This window comes from Notamacropus eugenii, chromosome 7 (genome assembly GCF_028372415.1).
Source record: "Notamacropus eugenii isolate mMacEug1 chromosome 7, mMacEug1.pri_v2, whole genome shotgun sequence".
In the NCBI taxonomy this organism is placed as follows: Eukaryota; Metazoa; Chordata; class Mammalia; order Diprotodontia; family Macropodidae; genus Notamacropus; species Notamacropus eugenii.
The window spans coordinates 1255847-1272611 of NC_092878.1; the positions used below are offsets into that span (position 1 = coordinate 1255847).

At 41.4% G+C, this 16765-nt stretch overlaps 1 protein-coding gene across 1 annotated transcript in view; it reads right to left on the minus strand.

Moving 5' to 3' along the window:
* Nucleotides 1–3185, minus strand: part of TMOD2 (tropomodulin 2) — a 52267-nt gene extending 49082 nt beyond the window's left edge. Inside the window, exon 1 of the mRNA XM_072624323.1 lies at nt 2987–3185. The gene's annotated coding sequence lies outside the window, so the exon portion shown is untranslated. The remainder of the gene's footprint in view (nt 1–2986) is intronic.
* Between the last annotated feature and the right edge of the window lie 13580 nt (nt 3186–16765).

Here is a 16765-nt window from a genome sequence, read left to right on the forward strand (position 1 = left end):
TAAAAGTAAATAGCATAACTAAAAGATCTGACATTATAAGGAATATCCCACAGCCATACTTCTACAAAGGACTAGGGGAAATATCTTCTGATAGCTCATTGGTCATTCAATTTCATTGTTTGTTGTTCTTCCTACTTACAGTTTTTATTTATAATATTGTTTTCCGGGTTCTACTTACTTTGCTTTATATCCGTTCATATAAGTCTTTTCATGTTTCTCTATATCATATTCACAATTTCTTACGGCACAGTAAAATTTCATGATACTTATGTACCACAATTTTTGGCCACTTTCCAATCAAAGAGCTTCTACTTTCCATTTGTTTACTACTACAAAAGAGCTGCTATAAATATTTTGATATATTTCTGTATATACATATATACATACACATGTACATATATATCTTTTAACCCTTTCCCCCCCTTTCTGGTCACTGACTTCCTTGGAGTACATGCCTAGAAGTCGAAGCTTTGGGGCAGGACATGACTGTAATTTCCAAATGCTTTCCAGAATGGTTGCTCTACTTCGCAGCTCCCACAGTACATTAGCACACCTCTCTTTCCACAACCTTTCCATAGGCTATTCTTGTCTTTCATCATCTTTGCCAATTTGCTGGTTATCACCCTTACTAATGTCCACGGATACTGACAGAGAGTTACAGACCTATTTACAAGCCTGCACATTCCCCTTCCCCCCTTTTTTGGTCCCGTACTGTGGTTTCATGGCATGGGGAGCTCCTGGTGATACCAGTGCAGCTCAGCAACTGCTTTGCCATTTGCAGTCTTATAGAGTTGCCGGGGGCCCTGAGAACACAAGGCAATATGGGTCAAAGGCAGAATTCGAACCTAGTTTCAAGAGCAATTCTCCCTCCACTCTATGAAATCTTTCTAGGGGTGAATGATACATAGTAGATATTCCCAGATACACATGCAAACATAAACATGTATGTGGTAGGTAGAGATTTATGGAAATATATGTGCCAGCATACCTGTTTTAAATCCAATTAAGGTAAATAACCTTGTGTTCTACAGTAAGGAGCTATTTTCATGACTATCCCAAGAAATGGCCTATGATAGATTATTTGCTGCTTTTGCAAATAGGAATTCTCTTCAGGTGGCATCTAAGCATCCCAGTCTAGTGGATAGAGTAAAGGGGTCAATACCAGGAAGGGCTGAGTTCAAATATTCCATTAGATGCTTTTTGGCTGTGTGACTCTGGGCAAACCACTTCACCTCTGGGAGCTTCAGTTTCTTCGTATGCAAAATGAAAGAGTACAGAAACTACACAGTGTTAGAGGGAAGGGCATTTGACCTAGATTTAAGGGTTTTTTTACTTTCTAATTATGGGGCTGACCTTGGGCAATCAATCAAGTGAAAACCATTTACTAAGTACCTACTGTGTGCTACTCTAGGGGAATACAAAAACAAAAGTAAGATTGTCCCTCCCCTCAAAAAGTTTGCATTCTACAGAGAGGCAAGTCACTTCAGCGCTCTAGGACTAAGACTCCTTAGTCTGCAAAATACAGGGGTTGGTCTAGGTCTGGTGGGGATTCTTGACTTCTTTTCATTTTATAGACCCCTTTTGTAGACTCCTCAGAATAATGTTTTTTAATGCACAAAAGAAATTACGTAGGATTACAAAGGAAATCAATTACATTGAAATAGTTGTCAAAATATATTTTTAAAAAGTTGATAGACCCCAGGTTAAGAACCTTAAGATGGTCACTGAAGTCCTTACCCACGTCTAGAATCTAATTTCCATTTCTCTGATACCTTATTCCCTTGGCCATGCTCCGCCCCTGGCACCTTTCTTCCTTATGCTGATACCCTATCACTCTCTTATTACTTAACTCCCAACAAATAAAGATAACAGAAGATACCAATGTACAAAGACAATTTTAAGAGGACAAATGAAGCTTATGACCTGATGAGGTTATATCAGGAAGGGAAGCAGGATGCTTTGTTCATACCTGCGCAGGGAAAAAACAGTGTCCCATAAAATCCGAACTGTCCAGACAGAGGAAAGCTATCTTTAAAAGTAACAATTACAAAGAAAACGAACAAACCCCCACTTAGATGGTGCCCATCTGTCCCTTCCCTGCCATTCCCTGGTAGATACACCTCTCTGATCCACCATTACAAAAACCCTCTCTCAGCTCTCCAGTTCTCGGGAGGAGAATCTTGATTCAAGGGGGGCAAGTCCTGGAAAACATGGAATGGGCACAAGATGGTGGGCTGAGGAGTTTGGGCAGGGCCAGACGCAGTAAGGGGCTCTCTAAATCGGGGGTCTGCCCTTGGGGCGGCACTTGTCTCTTTCCAGCCTTCCTCAGCCCTGGTTCTTGGCGTCCGACAGGGAGGATCTAGGGCTGGTCCAGGACGTGACAACACTCGTGCTTTAATCAGCTGCACCAGGCGGCCGGGCGGACCGCGGGCAGCTGCGGGCATCCTTCGGGATGCTGAACGTCCTTGGCAACCACAGCCCTGGGGACGGAGCGGCTGCCGCGGCCCCCCGGGGCTCAGCCTTGTTTGCCGAGCCTGGGGGAGGATGGAAGCCCCCCACACTCACGGACCCCGAGGGGTGGGTGCAGTCTGAACAAAGCGGAGCCTTCGGAGCCCCGGCCCAGCCCTCAGCGCTGCGGGGCGCACGAGGGAGGGGGGCCCCCCAGCCTGCGGCTAATCCCGGCCCGGGGGGCCAGGCTGGGACCCGGACCCAGGACCTCGCGCTCTCCCCAGGGAGCTGGAGGAGCCCCGGCCGGGGGGCCCGCACAGGCCCCCACCCAGCGGGGCTCCCGGGGCCAGCCCGCCCAGCCCGCCCCAGAGCATCCCCAGCCCGGGCTGGGCGGCCCGACAGGGAGGGCAGGAGGGCGCGGTGCAGCCGCCGCCGCAGTCCCACCGCCGGGAACAGCGCCTCTCCCGGCCGCCCGCCCGGCGGACACGGAGCTCGGCCGAGTCCCCACCCATCCCGGGGAAGCGCAGAGCCGCCTTACCCATAGGCGCTTCCATCCCGGGGCCCGCTGTCGGGGTGCCCGCTGTCGGGGTGTCCTTTCTCGCTCGAGGTGGAGCCAGGTGGGAAAAGGTGCGGAGGCTGGCCGGGGAAAACGCTAAGCAGGGCTAGCAACAGGCTAGTCAATGAGCCTGGAGGCGGCTGCGCGGCCCGATCCAGGCTTGGAGAGCGGAGCACGCCGGGAAGCGTAGTCCGGGACCAAAGGATGTGAGATGCTGGGTCGGAGGCGGGACCCCAGGGCAGAAGCGATCTCTTCTCTGGCCTTTCACTCTCCTCTTTTTGTGTCTCCCTTGCCTTCCCTTCCGTTCAGGAAATGTGTGTTAGATAACACAAAATGGACTGAAGGTTGTGGGGACGTCCTCACCTTTGGGATTTCGGGGAAGAGATGAGGTGGACCCTCTTGGGCATCACAGGGGCTGGGAATAAGGGGGGCCAGGGGAGGTTTTCCAAAGCTGGGAAGAAATCGAGATGAGTGAGTCCCAACCTTTCCCAACCCCAAATGAAAGCATTATAAACCGGTGTGTTCAATTCCAGTCCGGCTCCCGAATGTTAACACTAGGCTGTAGAGACATTGAGTTTTTGGACTTCAGGGAAGGGCTGAAAAGAAGCCCCTTTAGGAATCACGGAGCTATAGGGATAATGAGAGGGGAGGTTTTTCAAAGCAGTGAAGAATCGAGATGAGTCACAACCTTTCCCAACCTCAAATGAAGGCATTATGAAATGGTGTGTCTGATTCTGGTCTAGGTCCCGAAAGTCATCATCTGGGGTCATCAGCTGGAACGGGAACTGTTCCTGACATAGGAGAATTGTTGGCTGGGCTGAGCTTTGGGAAAGAGGAGGCAAAGGAAGGAATAGGAGGGGCTGTTAGGGGGAGGTTGAGATCAGGTTGTGCCTTTAGCTAGGCTTGGCAGATTGGGTTGGGAGTAGGGTGGTAGTTGCTGCCTTGAGGCCATCTGGATTATTGTAAAACTGAATTACCTGGGGGTGGACTTCATGGTTTGGCGTCTTAAGATCATAGACTTAACTAGAAGAGACCTTAGAAGCAATTGAGTCCAACTTCCTTCTTTTTACAGAAACTAAGAGAAAGTAGACCTACATAATCACCATGCACTAAGAGAAGCTCTTTATTTCTGTGAGACCTCTTATTTTTCCCCTCCGCTCTTCCCCTACCCTACTTCAATCTCTCTCCTGGAGATCAAGTATCTGAAAATTATGGCAGATCCAGCTTAGAATTAGAAAGACTCATCTTTCCCCATTCAAATCTGCCCTCAGACTAGCTGTGTGACCTTGAACAAATAACTTCACCCTGTTTGTCTCAGTTTCCTCATCTGTAAAATGAGCTGGAGAAGGAAACAGCCAACCACTCCAGTATCAGACAAGAAAATCTCCCAAAAAGGGGTCAAGAAGAGTCAGACATGATTGGAAAAATGACTCAACAATGACAATATACAACAAATACTTACTGGATGTCCTTGTTCCTATGTCTGAATATGGAATCCTGATATTAAGGTTGATATTTTTTCATGTTTTTGAAATAAAGAATTTTGAATATGTTATTTATTTATTTTTAGTTTTCAACATTCATTTCTACAAAATTTTGAGTTCCAAATTTTCTCCCCATTTCTCCTTTACCCCCACCCCCAAAAGGCATGCGTGCTGATTGCCCCTTCCCCCAATCTGCCCTTCCTTCTATCACACCCCTCCCTTCCCTTATCCATCTTCTGTCTTGTCTTGTAGGGCCAGATAGATTTCTATACCCCATTGCCTGTATTTCTTATTTCCCAGTTGTATGCAAAAACAATTTTCAACCTTTGTTACACAAACTTTGAGTTCCAACTTTTCTCCCTTCCTCCCTCCCCACCCCCCCTGAGAAGGCAAGCAATTCAATATAGGCTATATATGTGTAGTTTTGCTAAAGATTTCCATAATAGTCATGTTGTGAAAGACTAATTATATTTCCCTCCATCCTATCCTGCCCCCCATTTCTTCTGTTCTCTCTTTTGACCTTGTCCCTCCCCAAAAGTGCTTACTTCTAATTACTCCCTCCTCCCATTTGCCCTCCTTTCTATCATTTTCCCCACCCCACTTATTCCCTTATCCCCTACTTTCTTGTAGTGTAAGATAGATTTTCATAACAAATTGAATGTGCATGTTATTCCCTCCTTGAGCCAGATATGAGGAGAGTAAGTTTCACTTTTTCTTTCTTACCTCCCCCCTTTTCCTCTCCATTAAAAAAGGTTTTTCTTGCCTCTTTTATAAGAGACAGTTTGCCTCATTCCATTTCTCCCTTTCTCTTCCAAATATATTCCTCTCTCACCCCTTAATTTTATTTTTTTAGATATCATCCCTTTCTATTCGACTCACCATGTGCTCTCTGTCTATATATGTATATATGGGTCATCTAGGTGGTGCAGTGGATAGAGCATCAATGCAGGAGTCAAGAGGATCTGAGTTCAAATCTCACCTCAAACACTTGACACTCACTGGCTATGTGACCTTGGGCAAATCACTTAACCCCAATTGCCTCATCCTGGGTCATTTCCAGTCATCCTGATGAATATCTGGTCACTGGATTCAGATGGCTCTGGAGGAGAGGTGAAGCTAGTGACCTGCACAACTCTCCTTCACTCAAAACAAAGTCAAGTGCAAGTCATATCATTATTTCTCTGATGGCATGGTCTTCTTTGGCAAAGAAAGATGAACACACATACAAGTGTATGTGTATAATCCCTCCAGCTACCCAAATACTGAGAAAAGTCTCAAGAGTTACAAATATTATCTTTCCATGTGGGAATGTAAACAGTTCAATTTTAGAGGGTCCCTGATGATTTCTCTTTCCTGTTTACCTTTCCATGCTTCTCTTGTTTCTTGTGTTTGAAAGTCAAATTTTCTATTCAGTTTTGGTCTTTTCATCAAGAATGCTTGAAAGTCCTCTGTTTCAGTGAATGACCATTTTTTTTCCTGAAGTATTATACTCAGTTTTGCTGAGTAGGTGATTCTTGGTTTTAGTCCTAGTTCCTTTGACTTCTGGAATATCCTATTCCAAGCCCTTAGATCCCTTAATGTAGAAACTGCTAGATCTTGTGTTATCCTGATTGGATTTCCACAACACTCAAATTGTTTCTTTCTAGCTGCTTGCAATATTTTGTCCTTGACCTGGGAACTCTGGAATTTGGCTACAATATTCCTAGGAGTTTCTCTTTTTGGATCTCTTTCAGGAGGTGATTGGTACATTCTTTCAATATTGATTTTTGCCCTCTGGTTCTAGAATCTCAGGGCAGTTTTCCTTGATAATTTCATGAAAGATGATGTCTAGGTTCTTTTTTTGATCATGGCTTTCAGGTAGTCCCATAATTTTTAAATTGTCTCTCTCGGACCTATTTCCCAGGTCAGTTATTTTTCCAATGAGATATTTCATGTTGTCTTCTATTTTTTCATTCTTTTGGTTTTGTTTTGTAATTTCTTGGTTTCTCATAAAGTCATTAGCTTCCATTTGCTTCATTCTAATTTTTAAAGAATTATTTTCTTCAGTGAGCTTCTGAACCTTGTTTTCCATTTGGCTAATGCTGCTTTTTAAACTATTCTTCTCCTCATTGACTTTTTGGACCTCTTTTGTCAATTGAGTTAGCCTATTTTTAAAGTTGTTATTTCCTTCAGCATTTTTGGGGGTCTCCTTTAGCAAGCTGTTGACTCACTTTTCATGATTTTCTGACATTGCTCTCATTTCTCTTCCCAATTTTTCCTCCACCTCTCTTACTTGAATTTCAAAATTCTTTTTGAGCTCTTCCATGGCCTGAGAACATTGCATATTTATTCTAGAGGTTTTGGATGCACAAGTCTTGACTTCCTCTGATGGTATACATTGTTCATCCTCATCCAAAAAGATGGAAGAAAACACTGTTTCATCAAGAAAGTAATCTTCAATAATCTTATTTTTTTTCCTCTTTTGGGCATTTTCCCAGCCAGTTACTTGACTTTTGAGTCCTTTGCCAAGAGGATGGTATACTCTGGGGACCTGTAAGTTCTCAGTTCCTCCAAGGTGGCACAATCAAGGGAGAGGAGTTTACTCCTCTTCTGGCCTGTGCACTGGTCTGGGAGCAACAAAAAACTTTTCTGCCCAGAGTCTGTGAGTAGAATTCCCTCTCCACAATGGCCTCCAGCTCCACCAGACCAGTGCTCCTCCTCACCCCAGGGATGTGTTCAGGGCTGATATTCAGATCAGCTGCTCAATTGCTTTGAGCAGGGGCTTTAGGCTGAGGGCTCCAAAAATGGAGGCTGCTGATGCAGTGGCTGCTGCTGGTGGGTCCAGACTGTGCTCCCTTCTCCTAGGTGAAGGAGCTTTCTTACTGACCTTTGAAGCTGTCTTTGGTGTTTGAGTTGGACAATCTGGGAACTGCTGCTGCCAGTGGCTCCCTGAAGTCTTTCAGGTCCTGTCCCTGCCACACCATGAGACCCACACTGGGCTGACTCTGCTCTGCGCCTGGTGTGATAGACCTTTCCTGTTGGCCTTCCAGGCTGTCTTGGGCTGGAAATCTCTTTCCCTCTGTCGTTTTGTGGCTTCTGCTGCTCTAGAATTTGTTTAGAGTCATTTTTTACAGGTATTTAATGGGCTACGGCGGGGGGGAGCTTCTACAGATCCATCTTTCTACTCCACCATCTTGTCTCTGCCCCCACCCCTTTTTCCCTTAATAGTGCTGGGGAATTGAACCAGTTGTTCCAGACCTAAGTTTGATGCTCTTCCCACCATACTATGCCACTTCATAATACTTTTATCTACTAAAATATAAATGGTGGGGGAAAGGAAATATGTATTTATATGGGACTACTATATGCCAGGCATTATGCTAAGCTCTTAACAAATATTATTTCATTTGATCCTCACAACAACCCTGCCAGATTGGTGCTATTATTTCTCCCCATTTTACAACTGAGGCAAACAGAAGTTGCTTGCCTAAGTTCACATAGCTAAGCAGTCTGAGGCCGAATTTAAACTCAGGTCTTCCTGACAGGCAATTGCTCTATCCAAATCCAGTTAAATATATGTGTGTATGTGTGTGTGTGTGTGTGTGTATGTATGTGTGTGTGCGTGTGTAATATATGTGTGTGTATGTATATATATACATGTATAGCTTTGAAAACCACTTCTGACATTTATTTGCTATGACTCGCTTTCCATAACCGTAAAATTATCTTGACACCTATAGTCACTACCTCACAGGGTTTTTGTGAAGTTTAAACGAGTTAAATGTGTGTTAAACTCCTTGTACACTTTCAACCATCATATAAATGTCAATTTGTTATTGTGAATATTTGTTTTGTGGATTTGTTCCAATCAACCAGCACCCGAGAAAAGTGGTAAAAGAGAGATGATAGAAGGGATTCAGTGAGGTCAGGCTACAAACTCTACAATAGGGCTTCTTAACCTGGGATCCATGAATAGTTTTCAGGGGATCCATGAGATTGGAATGCTATAAATATTTTGACAACCATCTTTCATCAAAATTTGTTTCCTTTGTAATCCTGTGTGTTTTATTTCATGAATTTCAAAACCATTATTCTAAAAAAAAATCATTATTCTGAGAAGGGGTCCATAGGTTTCACCAAATTATGAAAGGGTTCCATTCATGACACAGACAAGGTCAAGAACCCCCATTCTAGAAGGAATCTGAATTATGTTATCCACCTGTTGCTAGAGAGATGAGGAACTTACCCAGAATGAGACATGCATATTTAGACATGGCCAGTGTAGGAATTTGTTTTGCTGGTCTATTTGTTCTGATTGTTTGGGGCTTAAAATGTCCTTGTCTTTTCACAGTCCTTTAAACATGGACTATTTCTATTTTTCATCATCTTTGCCAATTTAATGGGCACAAGATAAAGTTTCAGGGATGTTTTCACTTTTCTCTTATTATTAGTTGATTGGACCATTTTTTTCACGTAGTTGTTAATAGTTTGCATTTCTTCTTTGCCCACCTACTATGAACAGTTTTAAAAATTCTATTCAAAATTTTTGCTTAAATTTGTTATTCTACAAAGTGTAATCATAATGAACAAGCCTGGTCCTGAAGAAGAAAGGAGAAAATGTTACCCCTTCTTTTCTTTGCAGAGGTTGCAGACCACTGGTGTAGACTATTCTACATTATGTCAGATTCAGCTGGTGAAGTAGTTTTGCTGAACTACTTTTTTTCTTCCCTTTCTTCTATTCTTTGTTATATGGAAGACTCTCTGGGTAAAGGATGGAAGAAGTTTATAAAGGTGATGTAAAAATAAAAGATTATCAATAAAAAATTTAAATTGCTATTTGAAATGTTCTGTTCCACACAAGGGATCTATGAAATGATTGATGTGCCTTTTCCGTGCCTTTTCATCTCGTGCAATTCCTTTCCTTTGTCTTTCATAAATTCTCCAGAGAGAATGTGTTGGATGCTCTAGAGCCCCTTCTCTGAATATTTTAATAGTTTCTGGGTTCAGTACTTGCCTACTTACTTGTAGATCTGTATTTATACCTTACTCTTGAGAGATAATCATTGCCACTTACTTTTTCCAATGATACATTTCCTTGATGTTTTTATATCAATTCTTGAACTCAAATCATTACATATTTATTCCCATCATGATAATCTTTCTCATAGGCAACTCCTATTTTCTCTGCCTCCCTGCCTTCCCATCATCTCCAAGACAACATGTGATTGGAAATAGACTCTACATATACATTCTTATTAAACATATTTTCACATAAGTCATGTTGTCTAGGAGAATGAGAACGAATGGGAGGAACCATGAGAAAGAAAAAACAAAACAAAACAAAAAGAGAGAGCAAATAGTATACTTCAATCTGCATTCAGATTCCATATTTCTTTCTGCAGATGAGGATGGCATTTTCCAACATGAGTCTTTTGGAGTTGTTTTAGGTCCTTGCATTGCTGAGATGAGCTAAGTGTATCAAAGTCAGTTACCTCACAATGTAGATGTTACTATGTATAATGATCTGGTTCTGCTCACTTCACTGAGCATCAGTTCATATAAGTCTTTCCAGACTTTTCTAAAGTCTGCCTGCTCATCATTTCTTATAGTGCAATAGTATTCCATTACATTCATATACTGCAACTTGTTCAGACATTCCTCAGTCAATGGGCATTCCCTCATTTCCAGGCCTTGGTCATCACAAAGAGAGCTGCTGTCAATATTTTTGTACATGTGGGTCCTTTTCCCATTTTTCTGCTCTCTTTAAGACGCAGCCGTAGAAGTGGTATTGCTGTGTCAAAGAGTGAGCACATTTTTATAATTCCTTTGGGCATAGTTCCAAATTGCTCTCCACCAGCAATGAATTAGTGTTCCAATTTTCCTATATCTTCTCCAGCATTTATAATTTTCCTGTTTTGTCTTGTTAGCCAATCTGATGGATATTATATGGTACCTAGGAGTTGCTTTGATTTGCTTTTCTCTAATCAATAATGATTTAAAGCATTTTTTCATATGACTATAGAAAACTTTAATTTCTACCTCTGAAAACTGCCAATTTGTATCCTTTGACCATTTATCAATTGGGGAATGACTTGTATTTTTATAAATTTGATACAATTCTCTATATATTTTATAAATGAAGCCTTTATCAGATATACTGGTTGTAAAATTTCTTTCCCAATTTTCTACTTCCACCTTAATCTTGGTCGCATTGACTTGGTTTGTGCAAAAATTTTTCAATTTAATGTAGTCAAAATTTAATTTTGTCTTTGTAGCCCTAGTATCTAGCATGGTGCCTTGCACATGGGTTCAAGTATCTAGTGCTGAAAGGGACCTCAAAGGCCCTCTAGTCCAATCACAGTAGGGACTTGTTGAACTGAATCCTGAAATTCTCCTCTTCCTTACCTCTGCCCCCTAGAGTCCCTAACCTTTCTTTAAAGTTCATCTCAAACACCACCTCCTGCGTGAGACCTTTCAGTAGAAGTACATTAGGAGTAGATTTGGGGTCAAGGAGTAACTTAGGATCATTAAAGGTGCTTGGAAATTTCCCAAATGCAATCTGGGCTGTTCTTCTCCTATTCAGTTCTTGACTGAGCCCAAAGTCCATTTGTCATGTCAATTCACAATATATATGTTCTGGGTGACTAAATTAACAACTGGTTACCTATCCAGTGGCATCCGCATCCCAAGCCTTCACCAATTGCCTTATTTTTTGTCTTGCCACTGAACTCTGATGACTTTGTACAACACTGTGTCACTTACATTCAATTCATGTGCAAATCAAGACATCACCCTCGTGATGTCACTGGTCCTCTTCCAAAATGAAGGATGAACAGCAATTGTAAATATAATTGTGTAAGAGGAATTCTTCAGCAGTTTGATTTCTAGGTTGTTAGACCAATCTCTTTTGAGTGGCCATTAAGAGATAATTGGGAGAGTAATAAGCCATATGGAGAGTAGGCACATGGTCCCTGTAACTGAGGCAGTTCTGACGTTTGTTGCTAGTAGCAATTGGCTTTGAAATCAGTACAGAGAAGGAAGATCAAATTAGCCATTCAAGCTAGAAAAAGCTGATGGCAGGGGGGACTAAAATAATAGGGTAGAAAAAGGAAACAGATACTGCCGTTTTAATGCTCTTAGCAGGAAAATGTCTTAGATTAGGATTAGAGGCAAAGATTTCTGAGTGGGGCTGAAAACAGTGGGTCATTATTTCCAAAGCAGGAAATGGAAGAAGGCATGGGAATGATTCTGTAAGCTAAAGTCACAGTAAGTACCCGAGTGGCTTTGGGGGACCTCAAATTACACAAAATCTTGAAAAATGTTGACACCAAGCTAAGGAGGGTGAAATTTTTAAAAAGGAAAATCCTAATCAAGGATTATTATTATTACATATTAGGTTAGGGTATAGAATTAATGGTAGTTAAAGAATTTAGGGAGAAAAATACAGATGCATTTCTCATGGCTGAGAGTCAGAGGGATCATCTCATCCAATCCTCTTATTTTATAGAAAGTGAGGTGAGGTTAAACAACTTCCCCAAATCACACAGGCAGCAAATTGAGGAGGATGGGCCTGAGCTGGACACCACAAGGGGAACTCTGTATGGTCAGAGAGCAATAAGAGGTCACGTGCCCACTTGAGATAGAGGAGAAGGGAAGATGGAAGAAGGGAAGGGGTAACACTCTAGTTTTTCATGACTAATGTGGAAATATGTTTAATATGATTATACATGTATAGCCTATAGCACATTGAACATCATCTTGGGAAGGGGGGAGCAGAGGGAGGGGGAAAATATAGAATTCAAAATCTTATAGAAGTGAATGTTGAAAACTAAAAACAAATAAAAAAATTTTAAAAAGAAGGAAAGAATTCTAGTTTTTGAGTTTTATGTATCTTAAAAGTTCAGTTTAACAACATGTGCTTTAATACAGTTTAAATGTTTAAGCTTAGATGTTGGTGTAAGCTTTGATTTTTCTTACTGAACCTATGATTTCATAGGTGTAGGAATACTAATGACTGGCATTTATATTACTTTATAAATATTATTTATAACAACTCTGGAATGTAGGTCCTATTGGTATCTCCATTTTACAGTTGAGGAAACTAAGGCAGACAGAGGTCAAATGACTTACCTAGAGTCACACAGCTAGCAAATGTCTGATGCTGGAAGTGAATTCAGATCTTCCTGGGTCATAGTCTGCATCAGTAAGAGGCAAGATTTGAGCCCTGGTCTTCTGCATGCCAGGCCTCTTATCCACTACACTTCTGTTTGATTGAAAGTTTTTTTTAAAGGTAATTTCCTTAATTAATTCTGCCTGCAGTTTTTACTCTACTGCTTATACTTTATTGCTTGGACAGCAAAATTCATAATAGGAAACTGACAACTTAGACTCAGTAATATTTGGGGTTTAAAATTCTCTACATATAAGTTCATGAAAAACCTAATTAGGATGAAAATGTGAAGTAAAGTCTTTAGATGAGTCACAGAATCCCAGAACTGAAAGTGATCTTATAGGTTACACAATCCAGTGTGAACAGAAATTCCCTCAGACAATTGCTTCCTGAAATTGACTGTTTAGAAACTGAAAGGAAAGGAAATATCCTGGCAGGATTCTAAGCAGGAAAAAAGGAACCTGTGCATCAACTATTCATAGGTGAAACACTGTATCAAACCAGCTGTAGCATGATTAATTTTGAAATTTTGTCTGAAAAAGGAAAAAAAGAGAAAGTTATTCAATTTTAGAAAAAGGAATAACTACTACAAATTATGAGTATTTTATTAGTGGAAGAACCGAAAGGGACGGTTATAACCCAACAAAACTCTCAGGAATCCTAGAGACTATGTAAACACACCGCTGACATTTTCTACCAAGCACCCTATCCACTGGACACCAGTTAAGTGTTAATGCATTCAAATGGATATAAGTAGAGCCACAGTGACAACACCCTAAAGAGACAGAAGGAGAAATTTTAAGATCTGTTTGAGAGCACCAGTTAGTGCAAGGTAGCTAGCTTTCGGGTGACACCTACATCTTTCTTTCTTCACTCCTTCCTCATTTGTATCTATAGATGTACTCTCTCCCTTGTTCCACAGTAGTCAACAAACAAGCCTGGTTCATATTTCTTCTTTGCCATTTAACTACCTTGGTGACTGTGGGCAAGTTTCTTGACCAATCTGGACCTCTTTTTTTCTCATCTATAAATGATGGGGTACAGGAGCATTCTGGGGAGAGAAGAGAGTTGGTCTGGAATGAATCTGTAAGATCCCTTCCAGATCTGCCTCTATTATTTTATGAGTCTTTACTGCTCTATAGCCTTTCAAAGTCTCCCTTGTGGCATTCAACTCAGATCTGTTCTTCCCTATGTACTTCATGCTCCCAAACTATTGATTTCTGTCTCCCCATCCAGCAAAATTTCCATTTCAGCTAAATATTAGGGAACATGATTTACAAATCTACACTAAAGTATGAATAACTGATAGGCTCCCTCCTCCATTTTCCATGAAGTATCTGTTCATTAATTGAAATAAATCTTTAATTGGTGAAAATTGGCAGTATGTGAAAGATTTTTAGTGTAGAGGGAGTTTTCTTTAAGTCATATCACTTTACCTTCTAAGTACTAGAGACACAGAGAAAGACAGAAAGTCTCACTTCTTAAGGAGCTTGAAGTCAACGGTGAGCCAACGCACAAACAACAACGTACACACAAATTATATACGGGACAAACAGGAAATAATCCGCAGGTACTTAACTGATAGGTCAAACTTAAATCTCTAATTACTACAATTTCTTTTTATCTGGCCGTTGAAGACTGTCCAAGATGCAAGAGGATATTGAGTCTGAGAGCACAATAATGTGCACATAGTGGGTGCTCAAAAATATTTTAAAGATGGGGGCAGGGAGGAAGAAGAGAACAAGTACGTATTAAGCAACTCCTTTGTGCTAGGCACTGTGCCTAACACTTTACAAATGATTATATTTATTTATTATTTATGTTTATTTGTATACTTACAAATATTATCTCATTTGATCCCTATAACGACCCTGGAAGGCAGGTGCTATTGGGATCCCCATTTCACAGCTTAGAAAACTGAGATAGATGGAGGGTAAATGACTTGCCTGGGATCACCCAGCTACTGTAATAAGTTTCTGAGCCTGGATTTGAACTCAGATCTTCCTAATTCCAGGTCTAATGATCTATCCGCAGTGCCACCTAAATGGACTGGAGAGGGGTTAAGGTCAGCAAATATAAAGATATCTCAAAGAAGAACTACAGAAAGAGGGACAGTGGATTGAGTCAGTCTCCTTCCTTTTGGTAGAGGGATGGGATACTCCAGACAAGGAAGGCTGAAAGTCTAGACCCTCAACTGGTTTTGTTTAATTGTTTTTCTTTGTAACAAAGGAGGCCTCTTTTTGGAGAATACCTGGTAATGATCATGTTGTAAAACTATAGAGACTAGACCTGTAATTTTACTAGCTTATGGAAGTCCTGGTTGAGAAAACTCCTAAAAATTTGGATCAGCATCTTTTCTGCAATTTATAATGTTAGAGAATTGCCTAGAGCACTGAGAATGTAAGTGACCTGCCCAGGGTCACAGTTTACATCAGAGACAGCACTTGAACTCAGGTTTTTCAGACTTCAAGGCCAGATCTCCATTCATTACATGATAACTTTCTATCAAAAAAAATAAAAGACTTCAGTCAGACTTATTTTTCAAAAAGATTTGATCAGGAAGAGGTCATTGAATAAGTTAATAAGTACAATTGCACGGATGTGATTTGAGGGATGGGGGAAGGGAGGCTGACAAAAGTTGGTAAAGGAAATGAGGCAAAATGATGGTAGCTATAACAGTTGAAGGAATTTTTCGTATCTATGAAATTGTATTTCCATACACCTGTTACTATTAAGGCTCAAACTTATTTGCACAGTACTTTATAAGGTTGTAGGATTCAGAGCTGGAACAGATTTTAGAGCTCATAAAACCCAAATCTCTCATTACACAAATAAGACCTTGAAATTAAGACTTGGCAACAAGGGTTTTGTAAAGCACCTTGGATACGTTATCTCACTTGAGTTGTCTCACAACAATCACCTCAATGAACCAACCTAACAAAGGCAACTAGGGACACAAAGACAAAAGTGGAAACTGCTTTGAAGGAGGTTACAGTCTAGCGTGGAGGGGCAACATGTGTGTACCTAAGTGGATAGATACAAAATAGATTATAAGATCATTGTGGGAAGAGGGCAGATAACTGTGGAAGCTGGCAGGATCAGGGTCAGGGTAATGTCGAAGGTGGTTCTTGAATTGAGATTTGAAGGAAACTAAGGCAGGTAGGTGGCACAGTAGATAGAGTGCCTGATCTGCCGTCCAGAAGTCCTGAGTTTAAATCCAGCCTCAGACTCTTACTAGCTGTGTGACCCTCTGCATGTCACTTAACCCTATTTGACTAAGTTTCCTCATCTGTAAAAGGAGCTGGAGAAGGAAATGGTAAACCACTCCAATATCTTTGCAACCACCACCACCTCTACCACCACTACCACCTCAACTAGGCGCATGTGGAGTCAGACAAGAGTAAACAAGGATTCTACAGAAGCCGAGGTGATGTGGGAGTATATTCCACTTGGGGTTTTTTTTTTGTTTTTTTTGGCAGATCCTGGAGTGGTTTGCCATTTCCTTCTTCAGCTCAGCTGGTGTCTGAGTCCTGAATTTGAATTCAGGAAGATAAATCTGACTAGACCCAGCACTTTATCCGCTGCACCAGGACAGAAGTGAGTCCCGCATTTTCAGATGTGAAATCTAGGACTCAGAAATGTCCCCCTGGGTCACGCAACTAGTAAGTGGTAGAACCCAGAGCCTTTGGCTTTAAATTCATCATTCCACTGCTTCACGTTGCCGATATATGTCTAAATTAAGTCCCAACTGTTTAGTTCAGTGGAATCAGTAAAAAAAAAAAAAAACAAATTAGCGCCAAAATAAAAAAAAGGCCTGGCACCCAAGCAAGAGGCCAGTTTAGCCGGCACCCCCAAAACACTGGTCTTCATGGCATTTGCTGCAAGTGCCATAAGGCCAGGTAAAATGGAAGTGGATACTGGCAAGAAGTGACCTAACTCTGAAGTTAAATGAGAGAGGGCTTGAGAAGCTGCCGGAATCCAGATGTTCATAATGTACATTGTGAAGCGAAATCTGAGGTCACCTGCAGTCAGAAAGGGTGGGACAAAGTGGAAGGCCTTCGGAGGGCTAGGGCAGAGAACGGCTGGCACAGAAGGAGCAAAGGCAAAGTTCTCCGGTGGTAGCCTGGG